Source organism: Physella acuta, unplaced genomic scaffold (genome assembly GCF_028476545.2).
Source record: "Physella acuta isolate Inbredline_101_S28 unplaced genomic scaffold, ASM2847654v3 ptg001865l, whole genome shotgun sequence".
Taxonomy (NCBI): Eukaryota; Metazoa; Mollusca; class Gastropoda; family Physidae; genus Physella; species Physella acuta.
The window spans coordinates 41,055-66,630 of record NW_026733371.1 but is presented as its reverse complement, the minus strand read 5'-3'; the positions used below and the strand labels follow the sequence as shown (position 1 = coordinate 66,630).

At 37.4% G+C, this 25,576-nt stretch overlaps 3 long non-coding RNA genes across 5 annotated transcripts in view; 1 reads left to right on the top strand and 2 right to left on the bottom strand.

Annotated features, from left to right (window-relative positions):
- Positions 1–25,576, bottom strand: part of LOC131930903 (uncharacterized) — a 55,527-nt gene that overhangs the window by 7,031 nt on the left and 22,920 nt on the right. The gene's annotated exons all lie outside the window — the stretch shown is intronic.
- On the top strand, positions 1,140–2,563 carry LOC131930905 (uncharacterized). 2 transcript variants are annotated; one of them, XR_009384196.1, is made up of 5 exons: positions 1,140–1,213; positions 1,328–1,530; positions 1,740–1,906; positions 2,007–2,171; positions 2,278–2,563. It is a non-coding gene; the product is annotated as an uncharacterized LOC131930905 (long non-coding RNA). The 2 variants fall into 2 exon arrangements; XR_009384195.1 differs by lacking the exon at positions 1,140–1,213 and having other exon boundaries at positions 1,230–1,530.
- LOC131930907 (uncharacterized) lies at positions 22,241–24,410 on the bottom strand. The gene is made up of 3 exons (XR_009384199.1): positions 22,800–24,410; positions 22,466–22,602; positions 22,241–22,343 (listed from the first exon to the last, which is right to left on the bottom strand). It is a non-coding gene; the product is annotated as an uncharacterized LOC131930907 (long non-coding RNA).

Sequence of the window (25,576 nt, the reverse complement as noted above, 5' to 3'; positions counted from 1 at the left end):
TGTCATATGACATATAAGAGGCCTTGGCCTGTCATATAAGCGTACTAGATCTGTGTAAATTTAAAAATAAACGGTCTATCTATAGACATTTAGTATTATTAGGCATAACATTGTATTAACTTTTAACATTTAGGCTCGTCTTATCGTACAAGAAGAGACCTCCCTGGTCCTTATACCTTCTTTAAGCCTACAATATTACAGTAGGGCCTAATCTATCCTATAGGCATAGGCCTACATAATACTACACATTTAGGCCTATATTTATATCTCAATTTAATTACTGAAAATAAAATAGACCGATTTTATAATGTATACAATGTTTATTTTAAAACGTTATAGGTTTTACTTAAATAGACCTACAGGTGCCGTTTACTTTAATAAAATGCAGTAGGCCTAATTTAAGTAGGTTTAATGTTACACTCAACACTTTGTTAAAATTGTTATCTTGTAGGTTAACAAGTTGCTTTCATTTCTTCGTTGGTTTTTTTAGTCGCATTCCTGCATATGTTTCAGGCAAGATGTTACAGTTCATCGTTAGATAATGATGTTTGTGAAAAGGAATGGGTATTTTTAGGGCAAGCATTTTGTGCATCTACTGACTTTGTGACCCACTTATGTGAAAAACTCAAGGGCTTCGACAACTCTTTTGTGATAACATTTTGTGGTTGACACATTGTTCAGTGGAGAAACTTAAAGCTTGGCACTAACTTGGTCACTTACTTAAGTGGAAAAGCTTAAAGACATGGACAATCTATCCGCAATTCTACTGAGTTGGTGGCTGATAGTTAGTGTAAACTTGGGTAGCATTTTATGGGCGTAGATTAAGTTTGGGGTGGGGGGGGGGGGGGTGGCACTTCTGGCAAACATCAGCAGCAAAGTCCAACAGCAGTTTCTTTTCCACACCTTTTGAGATGCCCGTGATTTTTAGGTAGGCCTATGCAAACATTTAAGTACATTTTTTTCAAGCATTAATTTTTCAGTTGCTGTCTATAATTTAAAATTATTTGTAAAAGTTTAGTCTTAAAGCTAAAGTTATATTCTGATATGTTTCATTTTTTTTTAAAGTATGTATATAATTAACAACATGCATCCTTTTGTCTTGCACATCAACCAGAAGTAATTCATTAAGCCAACAAGTACACGAGTCAAACAGTCTTCAACGAAGTTCAACAGCACATTTATGTTCAAACCTCGAGAAACCCATAATATTTCAGTAGGCATTTTTTTTTTCAAAATCAATTTTATTAGAACAGTCTTAAACTTTTCTTTGTTATGACATTTCTACAGATTGTTGTTAATTTTTTTTTTTTTACATTTCAATCCTCAGCAATGAGCGGTAACAAGTTCACGATAAAGACATTGTCAAACATCAGCCAGATCCTTCTGGTTAGGTTTTAGTTACCTTATGTATTTTTCTAATCATGTATGAGTTTTTTCCCCTGCAGACATAAAATTACATCCTAGCAGGTCACTGAAGTCCATCAGTAGATTGATTTATTTCCAAATTCCACGATGTGTATTAATTTTTAGGTATGTTAAAAGGTTTTTATTTTCTAAAATATGAGGTCAATTTTAAATTGTTTAATTTAAATCTTTTTTATTTTATTTTATTTTTTATTTTAAAACAAAAATTCACCAGATTTCACATTAGTAAAGGACATTTAAAAATAAAATACCAGCTGGATGTTGAGAATTGATGTAAAAAAAGATTGTAAAACATTTGTTACTTTAAATTACAGTCTACAAAAAACACATGTGTGAAATCTTCAAGAAAAGACATTTTCAACCCTCTTCTGGATGTTGAAGTTTTAAAAATTGTGTCCATAAACAGAATGTCAGCAATCATCCAGACGATTATGAAATAACATTCTTAACCTTCCTCAACCCGAGGGGCTCTTTAATCAAGGTATGTTTTATTACTTTTTTTTGAGAACTAGCTCTGAGTTTTAGTTTTAAAATAGCTACCTTTAAAAAAGAAATTGAACATCTGTTATTTTAAATTTCAGTCTATAAAACACATGTGTGAAATCTTCAAGAAAAGACAATTTCAAGATGAAGCCAGGATTTCAACCCTCTTCTGGATGTTCAAGTTTTAAAAAATTGTGAAAATAAACAGAATGTCAACAATGAAATAACACTCTTAACCTTCCTCAAGAGGCTCTTTAATCAAGGTATATTTTACTACTTTTTGTGTTTGAGAATTAGCTTTGAACTTTAATTTTAAACTAGCTAACTTTAAAAAAGATAATATTGAACATCTGTTCATTAAAATTACAGTCAACAACAGCACCTGTGTGAAATCTTCAAGAAAAGACATTTTCAAGCAGAAGCCAGGATCTCAACAAACTTCTGGATGTTCAAGATTAATATTTGGAAAATGTAATTGTATTTAATTATTTATTTTTGTAAAGGGAGGAAATTCAAGTAAAATTTAGTTATGTTTTAAAGGGGGAGGATCTGGTGGGTGATATACAATTAACTTATTACACCTTTTGTTTTTCTTTTGTTTCACTGTCATTGTTCTTTCTATTAGATGGATGGTGGGGATGCAGGGTATGGTTTTTGTGGGTCAGGGGGGGGGGGTTATCCTGACGGAAGGTGGGTGTGGAAGAGGGGGCAGCTGGTAATGGTGGCACACCAGGGAGATGAACAGTTGGAGAGGTCTGCTCAATAGAGCAGGCCGCCTGCCAACCTCCGCTGCGAGTGTGTTGACATCTGTGGCCTGCTCGGCTGGCCCATTGTTGATTACCAGATAATGCCTGAACCCTAGCCTTGTCAGTCTGGATAATGTGTCATACGTTTGTGAATATTGCAGTTTCCTTGTCTATGTAAGCAGAGTGCCTGATTGTAAACAGGTCGTTTCATTAGTAATGTGCAAGCTGTTTCACTTATTTTTTTTCCTGTTACAATGCACAAATAGAAACATAGGCTCTTTTAGGAAAGGGAAAGGAACCAGGGGCTTGTTGTGGTGTTAATGTTGCTAACATCATCAAAGTATTTAGTTAACTAAATGTAAAACTTTTAACAAGTAATATTCTTGACTTGCAGACATGATGTAATATTTAAATCCGGTGAGAACTGGACATAAACTAAAGAAAAAACCTTTGTCCTTTAAGGCCTTTTTCAATATAAAGAGTAGTTTATTCTCTTTGGCAATGTGGTAGCAATTGTTCCATTTACACTGTATTTGTTAGTAAAAGAATAGGGACCAGTGGCTGTCTAGCTTGTTTTAATAGAAAGAAAAATAGTCAACCTGTAAAATGTATAAGAAATCATAATTTTTAAGAAAAAAAAAATATAAATATAATAGTAATGGTACTAAATAGTATAGACTGTCCACAACCTGACTTTTGATATTTCTGGCATTAGGGGAGGAATGCTAGAAATGTCTAAAGTTAAGTTTAATCAGCTATTTTCATGGCCTTTAGTTGTGAAGGCATTTAGGGATGCTGAAGACAACTATATTTTTCAGGCCGCACTGACACTAAACAGTCTATATTATCAAACCAGTTTTCAGAAAAATGAAAATTCCTTAAAATATAAAAAAAAACCCTCTACAATTATTTATAACAGAGTTATTACCTGATTCAAGGTGTATCTACATTAGGGCATGAATGTTAGATACATCTAAAATTGAGTTTAATCTCTGTCAGCCGTTTTCATTATTCAGGCCACACTTGCACAGAATTTAGAAAAAAGAAAATTCCTTAAAATATAAAAAAAACCTCTACAATTATTTATAACTGAGTTATTACCTGATTCAAGGTGTATCTACATTAGGGCATGAATGTTAGATACATCTAAAATTAAGTTTAATCTCTGTCAGCCGTTTTCATTATTCAGGCCACACTTGCACAGAATTTAGAAAAAAGAAAATTCCTTAAAATATAAAAAAAAACCTCTACAATTATTTATAACTGAGTTATTACCTGATTCAAGGTGTATCTACATTAGGGCATGAATGTTAGATACATCTAAAATTAAGTTTAATCTCTGTCAGCCGTTTTCATTATTCAGGCCACACTTACACAGAATTTCTATATTTAAAAAAAAGGAAATTCCTAAAGATGTACAGTAAGACTTATAATTATCAATAGGTTATAGTGAATGTATTTTCTACCATTTCTCAGAAATGACAATCTAAGACAGCCCCATATGATTTAGGAAAATATACATTTATTTTTTTTCCAAGTCAAGAATTGTTTCTAACAAGCTGGGCTAAAAAAATAGTGTTTTATAATTTCCTATTTTCTTGTTAAGATATTTTAGTGTTCTTAATTTGTCAAGCAGCTACAACTGAAAAGTTTATGGGGTCACCTTTAATAGAAGCAAATGCTGATTAGTCTCTGAACTAATGAAGCGACCTTTCATAATTATGCACTTTCATCAAAGATTTAGGAAAGATATGGCAATATTCACAACTTTATGTGATGCATTATCGACACTGACCTGTGCTAGGAATTAGGGCTAACGTCTGGTATGATACAATGGGTACAGCCGACAGGTCCACAGCTCTGTCAACACCAAGTCAGCGGAGGGGCAGGTTCCAACACATCTACTGGTAAAGCCTATACCATATAGAAACCAGCATGCCCATGTCGGGATTGGTGGGGGTGTTAAGGGTGGGATTGGGGAGGTGAGAGAGTTGTGTATATATGTAGTCCTCTCTTTATGTTATGTGTAATAAGTTAATTGTTTTTACTGGTCGTAAATAATTAGGTAGTTTTACTTGAAATCCTTCCCTATTTTTTATGCTATATTTTGTTAGAGGAGTCATTTTGCAAATCTGTCTATGCAACTTTAGGGAAAGGAATGTTTCATATAAAAAAATACAATTTTTAAAATATTATCTCTAAAAGCAGTTCATGTATTTCATATAATTTGTTTTCTACTGTAAGAGAGAAAGTGTAAGTTGAATTTATCATCAAAAGATTGATATGAGTGTAGTTTTATTTGAACTCTCTGTAATGTGTTAGGAGTGCCAGGGATGCAATGTTTATTTGAATTATTGTAATGTTAGAGAATGGCAGGAATGAAAGTTACATCTATGCTATTGTAATACTAGGAGTGTCAGGATTTCATTTTCAATTCAAATTATTGTAATGTAAGAGAATGACATGAATGAAAGTTTAATTTATTGTAAACTTTATAGTTTCATTGTCATTTCATTTTTCTCTTTATCAAATTATATATATATATACATACATATATATATATATATATATATATATATATATATATATATATATATATATATATATATATATATATATATATATATATTACACTAAATTTATGTTAAACCATAATGAAATGACAATGATGATATTTAATAGTTTTTTATACTAGATAATATTTTCATATGGATTGAATTGTTTTAAATATGAAGCATTCCTTACAGGCCAATGATGCAACACGTCAACATTACTTTTAATGATAAGCAACATGATAAGCAAAGAATATTCTTACATCATTAATGACAACAACTGAGGCCAGTTAGTTAAAAATGTATTTATAATTGAAGATAGTCCTATATCATCTCAGACTTGACTGCCAGTCTTTATTTTGTATTTATAGCATGCTTCTATAAACATTAAACAATGATGAAAGTACCAATTCTTTGCGTTCTTATATGTGTATGTGTGCCTAGCATAGGTTCAAAGGCATGGCATGTAAAGTTACGGTTTTACAGCCTTTCTTACAGTGTCACAACATCATTGTTATCTGGCAATCATAAATTGTACTGGTAATTTGTTACCATGTATCAACTCTAAGATACATTATAAATGTTAGGTTCTCCGCCAACTCTGGCCCTGATTAGAACCACTTCTACTTATATGGGCATGATATCACAGTAAATTATGCAAGCCATTTAATGACTTTGAATCATTACAGTGGCAATACTAATTTCAGAGAAAATTATATTAATTATAGTCATTGCTGATAAGGGAAATAACTCAGTTAATAGTTTTAGAATATAAAAGACGTTGTTGTATTTCGTTTTAGAGGAGTCATACACTCACACACTTACACACTTAGGAAAGATATGGCAATATTCACAACTTTATGTGATGCATTATCGACACTGACCTGTGCTAGGAATTAGGGCTAACGTCTGGTATGATACAATGGGTACAGCCGACAGGTCCACAGCTCTGTCAACACCAAGTCAGCGGAGGGGCAGGTTCCAACACATCTACTGGTAAAGCCTATACCAAATAGAAACCAGCATGCCCATGTCGGGATTGGTGGGGGTGTTAAGGGTGGGATTGGGGAGGTGAGAGAGTTGTGTATATATGTAGTCCTCTCTTTATGTTATGTGTAATAAGTTAATTGTTTTTACTGGTCGTAAATAATTAGGTAGTTTTACTTGAAATCCTTCCCTATTTTTTATGCTATATTTTGTTTGAGGAGTCATTTTGCAAATTTGTCTATGCAATTTTAGAGAAAGGAATGTTTCATATTAAAAACACAATTTTTTAAATATGATCTCTAAAAGCAGTTCATGTATTTTATATAATTTGTTTTCTACTGTAAGAGAGAAAGTGTAAGTTGAATTTATCATCAAAAGATTGATATGAGTGTAGTTTTATTTGAACTCTCTGTAATGTGTTAGGAGTGCCAGGGATGCAATGTTTATTTGAATTATTGTAATGTTAGAGAATGGCAGGAATGAAAGTTACATCTATGTTATTGTAATACTAGGAGTGTCAGGATTTCATTTTCAATTCTAATTATTGTAATGTAAGAGAATGACATGAATGAAAGTTTAATTTGTTGTAAACTATATAGTATAGTTTCACTGTCATTTCATTTTTCTCTTAAATTATATATATATATATATATATATATATATATATATATATATATATATATATATATATATATATATATATATATATATATATATATATATATATATTCATGAAATTACACTAAATTCATGTTAAACCATAGTGAAATGACAATAGTTTGTTGTACTAGATTATATTTTCATATGGATTGAATTGTTTTAAATATGAAGCATTCCTTACAGGCCAATGATGCAACACATCAACATTACTTGTAATGATAAGCAACATGATAAGTAAAGAATATTCTTACATCATTACTGACAACAACTGAGGCCAGTTAGTTAAAAATGTATTTATAATTGAAGATAGTCCTATATCATCTCAGACATGATTGCTAATCTTTATTTTGTATTTATAGCATGCTTCTATAAACATTAAACAATGATGAAAGTACCAATTCTTTGCGTTCTTGTATGTGTATGTGTGTCTAGGATAGGATCAAAGGCATGGCATGTAAAGTTACGGTTTTACAGCCTTTCTTACAGTGTCACAAAATCATTGTTATCTGGCAATCATAAATTGTACTGGTTATTCTTTACTATGTACCAACCCTAAGATACATTATACATGTTAGGTTCTCCACCAAGTCTACCCCTGATTAGAATCACTTCTAATTATATAAATTATGCAAGCCATTTAATGAATTTTAATTGTTTTTATTTCTTTAAATAAAGACAATTCAATATGTAAAGGGAGCAATCATTACAGTGGCAATACTAATTTCAGAGAATATTATATTAATTATAGTCTCTTTTCATTGCTGATAAGGGAAACAACTCAGTTAATAGTTTTAGTATTTCGTTTTAGAGTAGTCATACACGCACACACTTACAAACAACAATTACACACTTACACTCTTAAACTTAAACCATTACAAATTTACTAAATTACACACTCACTTACACAATACCTACTTGCACACTTTCACACCTACATCTACAAATATACACACCCAAGAAATTACATACTCACACACTCACATATTGACACAATCACACACTTACACTCTAACACACTTATACACTTAAAAAAACGTATACACCTACACACTTACTTTAATATACATTTTTACACTTAAACATTTACACACTTACTAACTAAAATAAACCGGGAGTGATCTCCCCTAAACTTTCTCGAATATTCTTATTTTTAAAAAAAGGGGTTGAGAACTCGGGATATAGACATGAATTTTAATCCATTTTAAATACTTAAAATGTTTAAAATATAATAAAATCTCGTATATACTTCGTATATCTGAGATATACTTACACACTTATACACTTACACATTCACACAATTACACTTTCACATTTTCACACTTACACGTTTACACACTTATGGACACACACTTACATAATTACACAATTACACCATTACACAATTAATAATGTACACACTTATACACGTTCACAGTTTCACATTTATACATTACACACTCACACTCCCACACACGTACAGAATTACAAACTCACACACTATACACACTCACGAAATTACACAATGACCAATATAGACACTTACACTTACAAACTAACAGACTTACACACTTACTTACTTACACACTTACACATTTATACACTTATACAATTACAAATTCATACAATTAGATGTTTACACACTCACTTTCTTATACACGCTCACACCTTTACACACTTACACACCATACTTACACATTTACACACTTACTAAAATACTTACTCACTTATACACTTACACATTCACACAATTATACACTTGCACACCACACTTTTACACATTTACACACTCATTGAATTTAAGTGTGGATTTGACTATGACTGTGTATGATTGTTAAATTTTAATACTTAAACTTTCATGTCTTATTTTGCTGCCAAAAAAAAAAAACAATAAAATTTATCTTGATATCAAAATAACTTGTTATAAAAATATTTACCTTATTGTATGAGCTTATTAGAATAAATTTTTAGCTACAACTCATATCAACTGCACATAAAGGCGAAATTTCGATGTCCCGGATAATAACTTATGATAGTCAATTTTGATGTAGTTGTGTGAAGCGAATTAGCTGAGGCTACTAGATGTTGGCTTGTTAGGTCTGGTATCTCTTACAGGTGTAGGTTCGAATCCTAAGTGGGAAGCGGTACATATGATAATAGGTTAAGGATATCTAATTATGGATACCAGTTCAGAGATGGTGATGGGGGTTAAATTTAATGACTATATATGGGGTCAGCCTAGCAGTTCAATGCAGTGGTGGGGTGGGGGGTCGCAGCAGTTGGGGAGGGCGGTCACAGAAGTGCAGTGGTGGGGTGGAGGTCGCAGTAGTGCAGTGGTGGGGTGGGGGTCGCAGTAGTGCAGTGGTGGGGTGGGGGTCGCAGCAGTGCAGTGGTGGGGGGTCGAAACAGTGCAGTGGTGGGGTGGGGGTCGCAGTAGTGCAGTAGTGCAGTGGTGGGGTGGGGGTCGCAGTAGTGCAGTGGTGGGGTGGAGGTCGCAGTAGTGCAGTGGTGGGGTGGGGGGTCGCAGCAGTTGGGGAGGGCGGTCACAGAAGTGCAGTGGTGGGGTGGAGGTCGCAGCAGTGCAGTGGTGGGGTTCGCAGTAGTGCAGTGGTGGGGTGGAGGTCGCAGCAGTGCAGTGGTGGGGGTCGAAGCAGTGCAGTGGTGGGGTGGGGGTCGCAGTAGTGCAGTGGTGGGGTGGGGGTCGCAGTAGTGCAGTGGTGGGGTGGGGGTCGCAGTAGTGCAGTAGTGGGGTGGGGGTCGCAGTATTAAAAAATTAAAACATATACACTTTTTATACACTTGTCTGTGTGTGTAAACACGATTACTTGAGTACCGTTACAGCTAGTTTGATGAAATTTCATATATAAGTATTTTATCAAAATCGTAGATCCGTATCAACTTTTGAGCGATTTCCAATAACCGGTAGTGGTACTTTTTCTACTTTGAATTTTTCAAAAGCCTATAACTTGAGTACTATTTCAGATAGATAAACGAAATTTCACATGTAAGTAAAAGATCTAATTCTCTACCTTCTGTCAAATTTTGAGTAATTTCCGTTGAACAGAAGTACTAATTTACGCTATTTCCGATTTCTCAAAAAACGCATGTAAATTTATAAAGTACTAATAATATTGCGCATTATTATGCACATTTTGTTTTGGCGTTCACTTGGTGCGCAATTCTTTTTTCTATGAGATTCTATTCTATTTTTAAAAGTTTAAGTAATTAAAAATCATGTCTACATTCCAAGTTATATAAGAATATATATAAGAAAGTTTAGGGGAGATCACTCCCGGTTTATTATATTTTTGTATCGATTTTAAGCATTATTTTATCAATTTAAATGTGCACACAAATTCACACCCCTGCACACCAATGCACAACCCTGCACACCCTTGCACACCAATAGACACTAAAGCTCTCCCCTGCACACCCCTGCACACCCCTGCACACCCCTGCACAGCCTTGCACTGGATCTAAATATTTATTCCAATATGCACAATAAATGAGGTAAATATTTTTACCGATCTTTAGATTACTTTTACAATGTTATACTGTTATTCTAAACTTGAGATAAATTTAATTATTTTTTAGCGTTTAGTAAACATTGCAAACAAATGCATGACAGAAGATAAATAAGACTTATAAGAGATAGTGTTTATAACCACAATCATATTCAAATCCAAATGAATACCCTCATTTACACTCGTATTAACACGAACGCTGAAAATAAGTGTAAGTGTAAGTGTAAGTGTAAGTGTGAGTGTGAGTGTGAGTGTGAGTGTGAGTGTGAGTGTGAGTGTGAGTGTGAGTGTGAGTGTGAGTGTGAGTGTGAGTGTGAGTGTGAGTGTGAGTGTGAGTGTGAGTGTGAGTGTGAGTGTGAGTGTGAGTGTGAGTGTGAGTGTGAGTGTGAGTGTGAGTGTGAGTGTGAGTGTGAGTGTGAGTGTGAGTGTGAGTGTGAGTGTGAGTGTGAGTGTGAGTGTGAGTGTGAGTGTGCGTGTGCGTGTGCGTGTGCGTGTGCGTGTGCGTGTGAGTGTACGTGTACGTGTACGTGTGAGTGTACGTGTGAGTGTGAGTGTGAGTGTGAGTGTGAGTGTGAGTGTGAGTGTGAGTGTGAGTGTGAGTGTGAGTGTGAGTGTGAGTGTGAGTGTGAGTGTGAGTGTGAGTGTGAGTGTGAGTGTGAGTGTGAGTGTGAGTGTGAGTGTGAGTGTGAGTGTGAGTGTGAGTGTGAGTGTGAGTGTGAGTGTGAGTGTGAGTGTGAGTGTAAGTGTAAGTGTAAGTGTAAGTGTAAGTGTAAGTGTAAGTGTAAGTGTAAGTGTAAGTGTAAGTGTAAGTGTAAGTGTAAGTGTAAGTGTAAGTGTAAGTGTAAGTGTAAGTGTAAGTGTAAGTGTAAGTGTAAGTGTAAGTGTAAGTGTAAGTGTAAGTGTAAGTGTAAGTGTAAGTGTAAGTGTAAGTGTAAGTGTAAGTGTAAGTGTAAGTGTAAGTGTAAGTGTAAGTGTAAGTGTAAGTGTAAGTGTAAGTGTAAGTGTAAGTGTAAGTGTAAGTGTAAGTGTAAGTGTAAGTGTAAGTGTAAGTGTAAGTGTAAGTGTAAGTGTAGTGTAGTGTACGTGTACGTGTACGTGTACGTGTACGTGTACGCGTACGTGCACGCGTACGTGTACGTGTACGTGTACGTGTACGTGAACGTGTACGTGAAATTGTACGTGTACGTGTACGTGAAATTGTACGTGTACGTGTACGTGTACGTGTTACTTCCAGTGTTAGTGTGAATGTCAGTTTTACTACCAGTGTCAATGTCAGTGTTAGAGTTAGTGTTAGTTTGAGTATGTGGTTTGGGTGTTTATTTTAGAGTAAGTGTTAGTGTGAGTGTGGTTTTGAGTATAAGTGAGAATGTTAGGGTGAGTTTGAGATTTAGGGTTAGCGTGATTGTAAATGATAGTGTTAGTTTTAGTGTGAGTGTGAGTGGCAGTTGTAGTGTAAGAGATGAGGGTGAGTGTGAGACTGCGCGTGAGTCTGAGTGTTTGTGTGATTGTGAGCTATCAAATTCATCACATATTGCTTCCTTCACCTAGTTTTAAATAGATACTGTTTATCACGTGTTTATAATGTATTCAGCTGTGAGAGTCGACCGATATACACATTGAAGAAATTTTTCTCTACTTCAAACTTTGGATTGGCTACAGCAAAATGTGATATTTACAGCTTTTATTAAAAATGAAATAACGATATAAACAGGCTTAGTAGATACATTAAATGTGTCCGGTCTTGTGTTTTGAAATAATTCCATGGAACATAACAGGGTAATTATTTTTGTTATAGTCATACAGAGTTGTATATCCTGGCTGTACAAAACAGGAAGAATTTCCTTTAATCAGTTATTGACATTCCGTACGCACATATTTTCTGCATGACGGTAACATCACAACTGACTTAAATTTCCGGGAAGCGGACACTGTTAAAAGTATATATTTCCTATATAAATTCCATTTCGTTCGCGGGGGGATACGAAGAGATGCCTGGAAGAAACACTGAAAACAAATCGCATTGATTGATTCCTATGCATTCACGATTTTAAATTAACTTGTAAAATTTGATGTATAAGCATTTTAGTTAGATTCTTAGCTGGTGAGAATTTTCAGGTTTCATCAATTTTCTTTTTCAGCACTGGATTACCCAATGATATACATCCAAAACAAACAGGAAGAAAGTGCAATTACTTCCTTTGAACTTAAAAAAAAAAACCGTCTAATCTAATTTCAAATGCCACGGCTATAGTAACTGGTGAAATCAACTTCACCTGCCATTATGGCTGTTCGGCCTGAAACGATTAATTAGTTTAAAAACACAAAAAAAAAACATTACACAAAAGTGTTTATTTAGTTAAAATCTACATAGACCTAAGCAGTGGCGTAGCGAGGTCGGGTGTCACCCGGTGCGGCACTTAATGGTGTCACCCCCCAGAGGCGCAGCGACCCTTCCCGGCGACAAACTTTCAAATTTTTCGATTTGCACCCCCCCCCCCTCCTCAAACTTTCAATTTGCACACCCCCTCAAGTTTTCGATTTGCACCCCACCCTCAAACTTTCGATTTGCACCCCCCCCCCCCCGTCAAGTTTTCGATTTGCACCCCCCTTTAAATTTTTCTCTATATATTTTGCTATTTTTTGCCTTGGTGTCACCCCCCTAAATGGTGTCATTTGTATTAAATACAAAAAATTACTGATACGATTATTAACATGGAAACATTTTAAGTTAAACACTTTAATTTTTAAAAAGTTTATTTTTTAGCTAACACATCTGTATTCTTTTTTTTTTATTAAAGCACTGAAGCAAACATGCAGTGTGAGGACACCATACTTACTGTCTGGGCATCATTAGACCTTCAGTGTGAGGGCACCAACATAACAATCTTTAAGGCAGCACCAACCTACTCGTGTGAGGGCATCACCAATCGAATTGTTTGAAAGCGGCATAATCTTGCTGTGTCTGGGCATCATTATACTTTCATTGTGATGGCACAAACATGAAAAAGCCTGGATAAGGGCAGCACCAACCTACGTGTGTGAGGCAACGCTAAACTTCTATGTGAGGACATCATCAGCCTACTTTGTATGGGCTCTGCAGATCAACTTGTGTAAGGGTACGACCAAACTGTTTGTGTTAGGGCATCACCAACCTACCTGTATGAGGGCATCACCAACCTACTGTGTCAGGGTACCACCAACCTACTTTGTGAGGGCATCACCAACCTACTGTGTGAGGGCACCACCAACTTACTGTGTGAGGGCACCACCAACCTACTGTGTGAGGGCATCACCAACCTAATGTGTGAGGGCACCTCCAACCTACTGTTTGAGGGCATCACCAACCTACTGTATGAGAGCATCACCAACCTACGTTGTGCAGGCATCACAAAACTACAGTGTGAGGGCACCACCAACCTACTGTGTGAGGGCATCACCAACCTACTGTGTGAGGGCATCACCAACCTACTGTATGAGAGAATCACTAATCTACTTCGTGAGGGCATCACCAACCTACTGTGTGAGGGCATCACCAACCTACTTTGTGAGGGCATCACTAATCTACTTCGTGAGGGCATCACCAACCTACTGTATGAGAGCATCACCAACCTACTGTATGAGAGCACCACCAACCTACTGTGTGCAGGCATCACAAAACTACAGTGTGAAGGCATCACCAACCTAATGTGTCAGGGCACCACCAACCTACTGTGTTAAGGCATCACAAACCTACATTGTGAGGGCACCACTAACCTACATTGTGAGGGCAGCACCAACCTACTGTGTGAGGGCACCACCAACCTACTTGTGTGAGAGGGCACCATCAACTTTTAAAGAGCACCTATTACCACTTGTTTGAAGTCACCATCGACTTTAAGATATATGTTTTAGCTAATTGCAATTTTATGTTTTTAGTTTTGATTTTAATTAATTTTAAATTCATGCTACTAGTTTAATGTACTGTGTAGACATTATATTTGCTGTTGCATTGTAGTTTAGATAATTGTTACTAATTACATGGCTTCATCTATTGCTTTATAATGGAATGATAAGGGCAGTATGTCCTAAAAATGAGATGAACTCTATTTATATAATTTTTGACTTTCTTTACCCTATCAAGATCTACATACGTTACAAACAGTAATGACCTTTCTATATCAACTGTATCAACTGTAAGGGCAGGGAAAGGGTGAGGGGTGGATGGGGGAAGGGACGAGGGCGGTGATGGGGGCAAAGGGGTGAGGGTGGGGATGGGGGGGAAAGGGTGAGGGAGGGGTTGGGGGAAAGGGGTGAGGGAGGGGATGGGGTAGGGAGGGGGAAAGGGGATGGGGTAGGGAGGGGAAATGGGTGTGTAGGGAAAAAGGGTGAGGAGAAAGGGGCAAGGGAGGGGATGGTGAAGAGGGGTGAGGGAGGGGATGGGGGAAAGGGGTGTGTAGGGAAAAGGGGCGAGAGAGGGGATGGTGAAGAGGGTTGAGAAGGTTGAGGGAGGGGATGGTGAAGAGGGTTGAGAAGGTTGAGGGAGGGGATGGGGGAAAGTGGAGGGGATGGGATGGGGGAAAGAGGTGGGGGATGGGGTAGGGAGGGGGGATGGGATGGGATGGGATAGGCAGGGGGGAAAGGAGTGATGGAGGGGAAATGGGTGTGTAGGGAAAAGGGGTGAGGGAGGGGATGGTGAGGAGGGAAGGGGGGAGGATGTTGAGGGGATGGAGGGAAAGGGGTGGGGGATGGGATGGGGGGAAAGAGGTGAGGGAGGGGATGGGTGAGGGAATGAATGGGGTAGGGAAGGGGTGGGGATGGGGAAAAGGGGTAAGGAGGGAAAAGGGAGGGGGTGGGTGGGGAAAGGGGTGAGGGAGGGGATGGGGTAGGGCGGGGGAAAGGGGCGAGGAGGGTATGGGGTAGGGAGGGGGAAGGGGTGATGTAGATGTTTATATAAAGTGTGTGTGCGAGTGACCTCCCCTTGTAAGTTATGTGAAAAAAGAAAAAAGAAGTGTGTCAACTGTAGTGTGTACGGGGTGTGTGTAGTGTAACCTGAGCGTAGCATGTTGGCAGTGTTTATCGTTTCAATGTTCACTGTGTTTCTCTGTAGTAGTTTGGAAATTATATTTGACTGTTACAATTGAACTGTGTGGATTCTGTGTTATTTATGTTACATCTGGCCCCAAAGTTAAATGGGAAAGCATAGTGTAACAAGGGAGGGAAAGGTTGAGGGAGGGGGTGGGGGAAAGGGGCGAGGGAGAGGATGGGGGGAAAGGTGTGATGGAGAGGATGGTGGGAACGGGTTGTATTCTTGCTAAAATCAACACTTACATTTACACTAAAGCTAACACTCACAATCATTCTAAGACGAACACTAAAAAATATAAAATAACACAAAAGCCCACAATAAAACTCATAATAACTCTAACACACTGACATTAACAGTAACACTAAAGCTAACACTAATACTTACAATCACACTCACATGAAAACTAATACGTATACTAACACTAACATTGACATTCACACTAACACTTGATACTCGAAATAACTCCTAAGTTCTAAGTCTACTGTTTAAACTGCAGTTGGTATTGATTAAACTAATGTAGAACGTGCAACCTGATGTGTCGACTTAACGTTTTAATTTAATCTTAACATGTTTTGTTGAAAAAGTGAATAAAAACATGTTATCATGTAACATTTATTAGAGCTACTGGCGTTTTAAAAATTAGAACCACATGATAGTTGAAATCCTTTAAACTTCATTCCATTATGGTTGACTATTGATTTGATGTGATGTCGTTGAATCGACTATCAAAAAGAGCACTTAGGTTTCCATCCGCTTTCTTTGCCATTTTCTTTCTTCAGAAAGTCCAGTAAAGGCTTGAAGTATGTCATAAGTGGCCGACCATCCATCTTCTTATGGCCAGTTAGCGTATGCAGTACCTCTGACCAGAGCTTTGATGACCCTAGGCTCATCACCTTCCTAAAAATAAATTGGTAAAAATCCTAATTTTAACTTCCAAATTATGAATGGCTTCTAAGAACAGCTACGAAAATATTACTTGTCCAGTTACATGCTTCACAACCAATGATTTTAGGTGCAAAAACGTCGATGCTAAATTTAATTTTAATTTGTTTGCGTACAGCCCTTTTTTACTCAAGGCATTATTTTTGTACAACCCTTACAGAACAGACAAAATTACAATAGCTTCGGAAGCTCAATTTTGGAAAACAAACACATTTTTACATATAAACATGACCTAATTACGTTTTTTTAATTGGATGCTGGTGTTAGAATACGATGTCTTGATATCTAATCGTTAAAAGGAAAAAAAAGTTGAAAAAAAAAACATTTAAACATCTTACTTCAAAATACTACCGCTCTTTCGACTGTTGAAAATATTACACCTGTGTAAAGGACCTTTATGATCGGCTTGCTTACAGAGCGCTTTAAGGAACTGGAACTGCAAAATGTTACCAACAAAATATCTGCGAAAGAGATTAAAAGTCTAACTTGGAAATAAAGACAAAACTATATATATATATATATATATATATATATATATATATATATATATATATATATATATATATATATATATATATATATATATATATATATATATATATATCCTACGTATAGTAAAAATAATTTTGAGGCAAATATATTTTGACTCAGCTTCTCCATAGGAAATAAAACCCGGGTAAAAGCGATTGAGACTATTAGAGGTAAAAGCTAAAGTGTTCTTGTGCTCTATATTTCAATGAATAAACCTACCAAATTACTGTAAAACAGCGAGTAGATTAAACATAATAAGAGTATATGACAATGATATATTTCTAAACACACCATGCTGAACTGAATTAATGTAATCACATGGGCAAAGTTTCTTCCAGGCATCTGTTCGGGGAAGAAACACTGTTTAGTATTTACAGCTTTTCCCATTTCCCATGTGCAGTGTTCAAAGGTGGTCATTGACACAAAACGTGAACTACACAAAATATGTCGGACAAGCCTACTGAGGAGAGGCCGACCAGAGAATAGCCTATGGCAAAACATGCAAAACAGATGATGTGCCTAAATTTCTTTTATAATTAACCTTTTCTACTGCGTATTTAACTAAATACAAAACAAAAGTTGAGATTGATTGTTGTGTAAATTATATTTTTACTTACAATTGTTATAAACCATAATGATTTTAATGCCTATAAATACTATATGCTATCAAAAAATACATTCTACAACAATAAACATACACAATTTTACAATTCTCAACAAATATATCAAAATATTTCTAAAAAAGATTTTTGTGAATTTTTTTCTGTGACTTTATTTCTGTGACTTTTTTTCCGATAAATTTTTTCCATTGTGACTTTTTTCCGTGACTTTTTTCCTAGCAAAAACTGTGACTTTTTTTCTGTGGTTTTTTTTTCCTGTGACTTTTTTTTCCGTTCACCTCTATTTCAACACACCGTTTTACCAAACAAGTGATCAGCCTCTCTCTACTGACCAGTCTCAACATACAATATTTCAGCCACTCTCAAATTTCTAGTATTACCATGCAAGAGATCATCCTCTCTCAATACACCAGTCTTACCATAGAAAAGATCTGCCTCTCTCAACACACTAGTCTTACGACGATACAACAAATCAGCCTCTCTCAACTGACCAGTCTTACCATACAAGAGACCAGAGGCGTAGCGACCCTTCCCGGCGCCCGGGGACAAACTTTTCGATTTGCACCCCCCTCAAGATTTCGATTTGCACCCCCCTCAAACATTCGATTTGCACCCCCTCCCCTCAAGATTTCGATTTGCACCCCCCCCCCTCCCTCAAACTTTCGATTTGCGACCCCTCGACCTTTCAATTTATTTTTCCAACCCATTTTGGCGCCCCCTAAGGTCGGCGCCCCCAAGGTCGGCGCCCGGGGACATATGTCTCTCAACACACCAGTATTTGATGCCCATTTTTAAAGATAAGTAAACCATATGTAAATACTTATTAGTTAAAACCATACCTAAACATCTCTACTAATAATTAACTCATAATGTATAATAAACTCAAATATTAAAAATGTGAGCAAAAATAATAATCTAGATATTATTAGGTGATAATGATAATTTAATAACATAAACATAACGAACTTACGATCCTTGGACAAAACGAACGCTTGTGGCTGAAACCGAAATTTTTCGGTTCAAAACGGCTGAGCCTGCGCGTGCACAGATAGGCGGTTTGGCAGCGAGAGTTTTAGACCGAGCAAACCGGCTATCTTTTAAAACCTGCTATAATTTTGTAAAACTCATTTTAAAACGCTACAGTACATTCGGTTGAGAGTTTCTTCGCACATATAGATCTACATAAAATGATTTTTAATTAGAGCGATCGAGAATGAAACAATCAGTTTTTTGTCTCTCCTATAAAATTTACTTTTTCGAACGAGAATATGCGAATATTTGAATCGATCTTACCTTCACGTACTTACATCCTTACGGTGACAAAAGCGTGTATTCAGTGTACTTTTTAGCTCTGAAGTGTACCTGACTCTCGTTAGGGAAAGTAAAGACGGTTGGTCTTAGTTCTGAAAACACCATCTCTTCATATGCCTAGGCCACTGAAACAGGTTAACTCTATTCCACTGGTCCCATGGACTGTCAGGTTTCAAAGGACCGGCACTGTACCTATCGTTATTTGTCATGCTTCGGGTATTTTAGGACGTATCTAGCTGCCATTTCGACTTATTTTGGCCACAAAATGTTTAATGAATTTAGTAATTCATTTTTAATGTAATGACTTATTATGGCTTTGCAAAACACCAGACCTAAGTTTATATACATCTACAACCAGGCTATAGAACTTTATTATATCAAAGGTTTTCATATTTTTAGATAATTGCATTGTGTAGAACAGCTATCCTATCATCCTATCCTCTACATCTGTTGGACGGTTGTTGAGGCACCATGTTTGCCTATGCCCCAATGCCTTGTCATCCATCTGGTGCTTTCAGAGAGTTTGCAAAAGACGATCCGGTCGCGTCCTCAATGTCATCCAGCCAGTTTCTCCTTTTTTTACCCTCGCTATCTGTTCACCAGTGTTTCTTCCATGCATCTTTTCGGGGGGGGGGGGGGCTCCGTCCCGTCACTCCAGAAGAAAGTCTACCCCCCCCCCACCCCCAACTAAATGGAATTCATATAACAAACATATTTTATCTGTGTCCGCCCCCTCCCCGGAAAATATCCGCCCCCCCCGAAAATATCAAAAGCCCCCCCCCCCCCGGAGAAAAAAGTTTGGAAGAAACACTGCTGCCCCCCCCCCCCCCTTTTTTTTCATATGCGTACAATAAAACATCAGATATCTCATTTCTAGGACCTAGACCTTCGCTTGGAGCATGTTTTGGGTGTTCATGCCTCTCATCCTTGTATGCACATTACTATTCAAACAGCTTCCAATCTAGCACCAGCAATCTCCTTAAACGGTCTCGTAAAAGGGGAATATTATTGAGGCATAACAACATTACATCGCTAAGTCCCATTTATTATTTATGCTATCGGTAGCTTGAGCTACCTTATATGAAGAGAGTTAAACAGTATCTCAATCTGTTGTTGACCGAACCCAATGACTGAATCTTTTCAGCTAAATCGTGACCATTGATATTATTTTGGTTTGTTATAATTTTAATATGATGTGCAGGTGAACTTAGAGCACGACTAAATTAGTATATATACTGGATTCGAATACTTCAGTTAGTTTAATTATGAAAACTTAGAAGAATTTTTTTTACATTTGTCAAACAAAATTTTTTTTTAATATTTTAATACAATAATATATAGTCCGCATTGCGCGGTTCGCTCCGCGTTACGCGTAAGGCCGCCTTTGCGCAGTTCGCTCCGCGTTACGCTTAATCTTTACCCTAGGTGGCACGCGATCTCAAAAAAAACACATATCAGGACTGTCCGATTTTTTTTTCGTGCTATTTTTTATTATTTTGTTTACCACTGGAACGAAATGTGGTCCATAGTGAATTTATATAACTAAACCCATGGAGCAGCAACTGGACCCATATAGTTAACTTCTATAAATCTGTAGTGTGTGATGAATTGCAGTAGTAGTTTTTTTTTTTTAATTATTATTATTTCAAAAAGGTGTATTGATATATTTCTATTCAACAATTAAAATTTACTATAAATGTTATGCTATAATCAAGAAAGACAGCACACTTAGAAAGAAAATACGACAGCCGTAGCGCATAATAACGCATGTTAACACATTATATGAAAGCGTTAACACATGTTAACACATTATATTACGTTGTTACGTAAAAATTTCGCCAGTCATAGCCTGGTTACGTAACTTGCGGTCATATTACATTCAAATCCCCGATGGTTGAGTTAACGTTCACCCCAGAAATATATACCTAGTTGCGTAATAGTGAAAACTCGGTGCATGTTCAAAGTCGGGGTTTAATTTAGTGACACCTCAGGTCAAATGTCAGACTGACCCAATAGTCCTGTCACGTGGCGACAAGGTCATTTGAAGCTAAAGTATTAGTGAAAGAACTGTTCTTGCGGTTACATGATGATGTGATACAACACATATGGTGATGTGGTACAATAAATGTAATCAGTTGGTCGTGTCACTGATAGGACCATACAAGTCGGATACAGGGCTGTATATGATGTGGTATAGAGCTGTATATGATTTGGTATGGGGCTGTAAGTGGTACATGGCTGTATGTGATGTGATAGAGGGTTGTATGTGGTGTGGTACAGGGCTGTATGTGATGTGATACAGGGCTGTAAGTGATGTGGTACATGGCTGTATGTGATGTGATACAGGGTTGTATGTGGTGTGGTATAGGGCTGTATGTCTCGAGTTCGAACACTCGGGCAGATGAGGCTCTGAAGCTGGGGACAGCCACTCTTCTATAAGAAACAACTCCAAAAATCAAACAACTGCTGTCTTGTAGTTTGTTCTTGTTTGGCCAAAGGCTGTGGAAGCAAATCCAAAAAGAAAAGCAGGCAGAAATCGGAGTCAACGGCCTTAATGGCGCATAACCAGTTGACAGATATCCGTTCAACACTAAAATTAAGAACGAAGAATAAAATATTAAAACTGGGAAATTTAACTATTTGATTTGTTTTCTTTTTAAAAAAAAACTCAATGAATGGTTGATGTAGAAAATATAGATCTATATGCCTCCAAAATATACAAAAATAATCCTTTTTACTACGAAATTATTTAAAATGTTTTAATTCATATAAATAATTGTAATTTAAAACAAATAGCTTGTACGAATTTAAAACCCGTCCTCCATTCACCAAAAGTATGGCTTAATATTTCCCGGGCAAAATCTTTCCCTTTGACAAGATCGGTAACTCAGACAAAATCCTCTCAAGAAGAGAAAAATGTATAGGTTCTCTCCCCTTAACATGAAAAATTGCGACAAAGAACGTATGTTTTATTACATCCATTCACTTTATCATGTGAACCTTTATGGCAAATAATGCTGCTCACGACATCTGTGGCTAACATGTCTACAAATGGGTGATTTAATTTATCTCAACCACAAGTCTTTATGCTGATTTTTATAATTTCATGCTGTGCTATGATGCAAAGACCCCCTCCTATCTTGTTTTAAGTATGTAGAATCTAGTAGCTTACTATGTAGTACTAACTAGAACATGTAGCTTACTATATAGTATTAACTAGAGCATGAAGGTCTTTAAATTTAAATGTCTCCACACACACTTATATTTAAACTGCAAACATCCAATTGAACTATATATAAAAGCCACAGTTTGAAAAAATTAAATTAGGACCATTCTTCCGGGGAAACACATGCAACCACAAACAAAAGAACAGGCTAACTTCTTTTAATCGTTTATTTTATGAAAATTCAATGACACTTTTGCACCACTGTTTTCCACCAGCTTGGCAACTGTCTAATTCACTGGAAACGTGGAACAACCAACTAGAAGAATATTTGATGCAACTTTTACATACAGGTAGGCTGAAACAAAATTATAGAGGGAAGGACAATGAGATTTGAATGCAATATAAAAGAAACACAATGTATTTAAAGAAGAAATTGTTTTAAAATAGAATTGAAGCTAGTAGTTAACATAGACTCACCAAAATTGTGGTAGATTATAACACTTGTGTAAGTTTTCAATGAAGACAGAACTGTGCCACTGTTTCACACACTGCCATTTATACATGACTGGAGGATGTTCCACTATTCACATGGGAAAACTTTGGGTCAGTGATGGCTGAAACAAAAATTCAAGACACACAATCTGAATGTAAACAAAACACAAAATAGTGGATTTTTGGTACCTGGTGATCTCCATGGCTCCTGAAATAAAAAGATTAAAATTAGTAGCAAGTGCAAAAATAAAATACAAAGACATACTTTTTTAAACATAGCCCACATGTCAGATAATTTAAAATGCTATTTCCGACATACCTGTCTTGAAAACAATTGTTTCCCTTGGCGAAGCAAAGTTTCTTCCCTTGTCTCCATCTTTACCTCTAAACACAATGCTTAACTATCTCCTGTAGTTGTTCTGACCAGTTTAACCTATTGAATAGGAACAAAAGAAGTTTTCTGTTTGTTTATAGAACATAAAAAATTACTCATCAACCCACCTGTGATAAACATCATACATGTGTTATGCACACATCCCATGATCTTTCTGAAAACAGAAAAATAAAATATGGCTTCTGAACAAAAATTTCAAACGCAAAAATAACATAACATGTTAAATTGTAAAATTGTAAAATGACAAATGTACACCAAATATACATACCTATAAGAAAATCATTGCATTGACAGATTGGCAGCCCCACATCAAAGATGGTAGACTATTCAAGGTACATTATCCTATGTCTTTCACATATCCTCACAATAGGCCCATAGGGGCCAGTAGTGCGCATTACATTTCATGTATATGAAGGCAAGTTAAAAAAATGAACAAGAATTTCAGCCAAAAAAGACCCTTGCTAGCTATATGTGAGTTGGACAGCCCAAATTTTAAGCTGTTTAAGTTCTATACATTATATCAAGAAAGGCTATAAAAAAAGATGCAATGGTCAACTTGCCTGTCCAGACAGCTTCGGCTCCTCTTGACTTGATTTGACCTGGCTAGGGAAGAGAAGAAAACATGGAATTATATTAGCTTGATCCCGAACACCACTCGACCGTCTCGAGTGCCCTCCCTGCTCCCCCCTACACAAGGCATCGCTACCAGGTGCATTGGATCATTACAGTTTGGGAAAGTGTCGGTCTCCGAACACAAGTCGAACCACTTCCTCCCCACCTTCAGGCAGCGCTACCATCGGGAAGGGACTGGTAGCCCCGTCTGTGTGGAGAACAAGCTGCTAGAAAACAAAAAATGAAATGGAATTAGTTAACAATGACAGGCTGTGCTAGAAATAGAAATGGAATTAGTTGACAATAACAAGCTGCATGGGAAAAAAAAGAAATGGAATTGATTAGTTAACAATGCCCAGACACCGCTCGCATTATGAGGCCCCCGCTGCTCCCCCTACCCACGGCAGCACTACCGAGTGTAAGGTTTCACAGCGTGGGAATGTGCTGGGATTCTCCATTACAAGTCGAACCACTTCATCCCCCTCATCGGGCAGTGCTACCCTCAGAGGAGGAATGGTAGCCCTGTTAGTGCCGGAGACCTAAATACCTGGGAGAAAAGGGAGAGAATTTTATTAGTAACATCAACAGCTAACTTAACCATCCACCTAACATCAACAGCTAACTTGCTCCTGTAGACTGGCTCCTGTAGACTTGCTCCTGTATGCAGCCTCCTGTATGCAGCCTCCTGTATGCAGCCTCCTGTAGACTGGATCCTGTAGACTGGCTCCTGAAGACTGGCTCCTGCATGGGCCCACCGGTGTGATACAACCACTACTCGCCCACCCATCAGCCCCCGCCACTGGCTGGCTAGACCAATCTTGCGAACCTCCGAATGGGGTTTCCTGGCCAACACATCGGAGGGGGGACATGCCGCTGACCCATTGGTGATATAACCCATAGTAACTCATGCTTTCGGACCCCCGCCACCGGCTAGCCAGACCGATCTTGGGAGCCTACGGCATGTGCGTTCTAGGCGCACACCTCCGGGGATCCTCGTGAAGATGTGACTCCATCCCAGCCCGGCTGGACCAGTGAGCGCTAATTCCCAGAACTGGTACACAAGAGCAATGCACCGTCAGTATGGGGCTTTTCACGACTACACTCAAGGGGACATCGTCACATGTGCCGAAAACTGTAAAATATAAAATAGAGCAAAAAAAAGTTAGTTAACAATACCTAACAAACAAGTAGGCCTGTCCAACTACATATTGTAGCAAGTGATGCGCTGAATGAACAGCTAGCGACGGCGGTTGGTCCAGATTATGCCTTTACATACCATTGGTCGACCTTGGCTCTAATTTTTTTTATTGTGAACTGAATTCACTCACGTGACAAACACACGACTAAAAAACTACTCCCCCCCCCCCCCCCCCCAAAAAAAAAATCAACTCTAACAATAGAAAACCTGTTTCTTGTTTAATTGACTTGTGTTTACCTCCCCACCCCCTCCACATTAACTTTTTTTGGTTGTGTTTTACAGGTGGAAAAATTAACTGCAACCTTTGTGTTAACAAAAAATAATGACGGTATTCATTAACAATCTTCACGGATTGCTGACTACATTACCACCCCTCCCCCTTCTTAACCCTAATTTCTGACAGTAAGTGTAAACCTTTCAATACCACCGCCAATCTAACACACCTGTTTTCTGATGAGCCAATCGTCGGACTTCGGTCGCTAATCTCAATACTCCAAATGATTATATATACACAACTCTACAAACAATTAAAAGGACGCATACGCCAGATAGTTTGAATGATTTAATGGCAGACACAACACAGACAGAGGCGTAGCGAGGGTGAGGGGGGGGGCGGGGGGTGCGGACCGCACCGGGTGACACCATTTAGGGGGGGGGGGTGACAGAACACACACACACACACACATGGAGACACAGACAGACACACAGGCAGAAACAGACACCGACACAATCAGACAATAAAATGGGAGAAACCATGTTTTTCAAAAGGGGTGAATAAGAGAAAACATCGACATCGGTGGACAAACCATTACAAAATAAGGGGGTGGCAGGTCAAATCATTGTAATGAAAAGGGATGACAGGACTTAAATATGGCTGTATTGGAAACATACC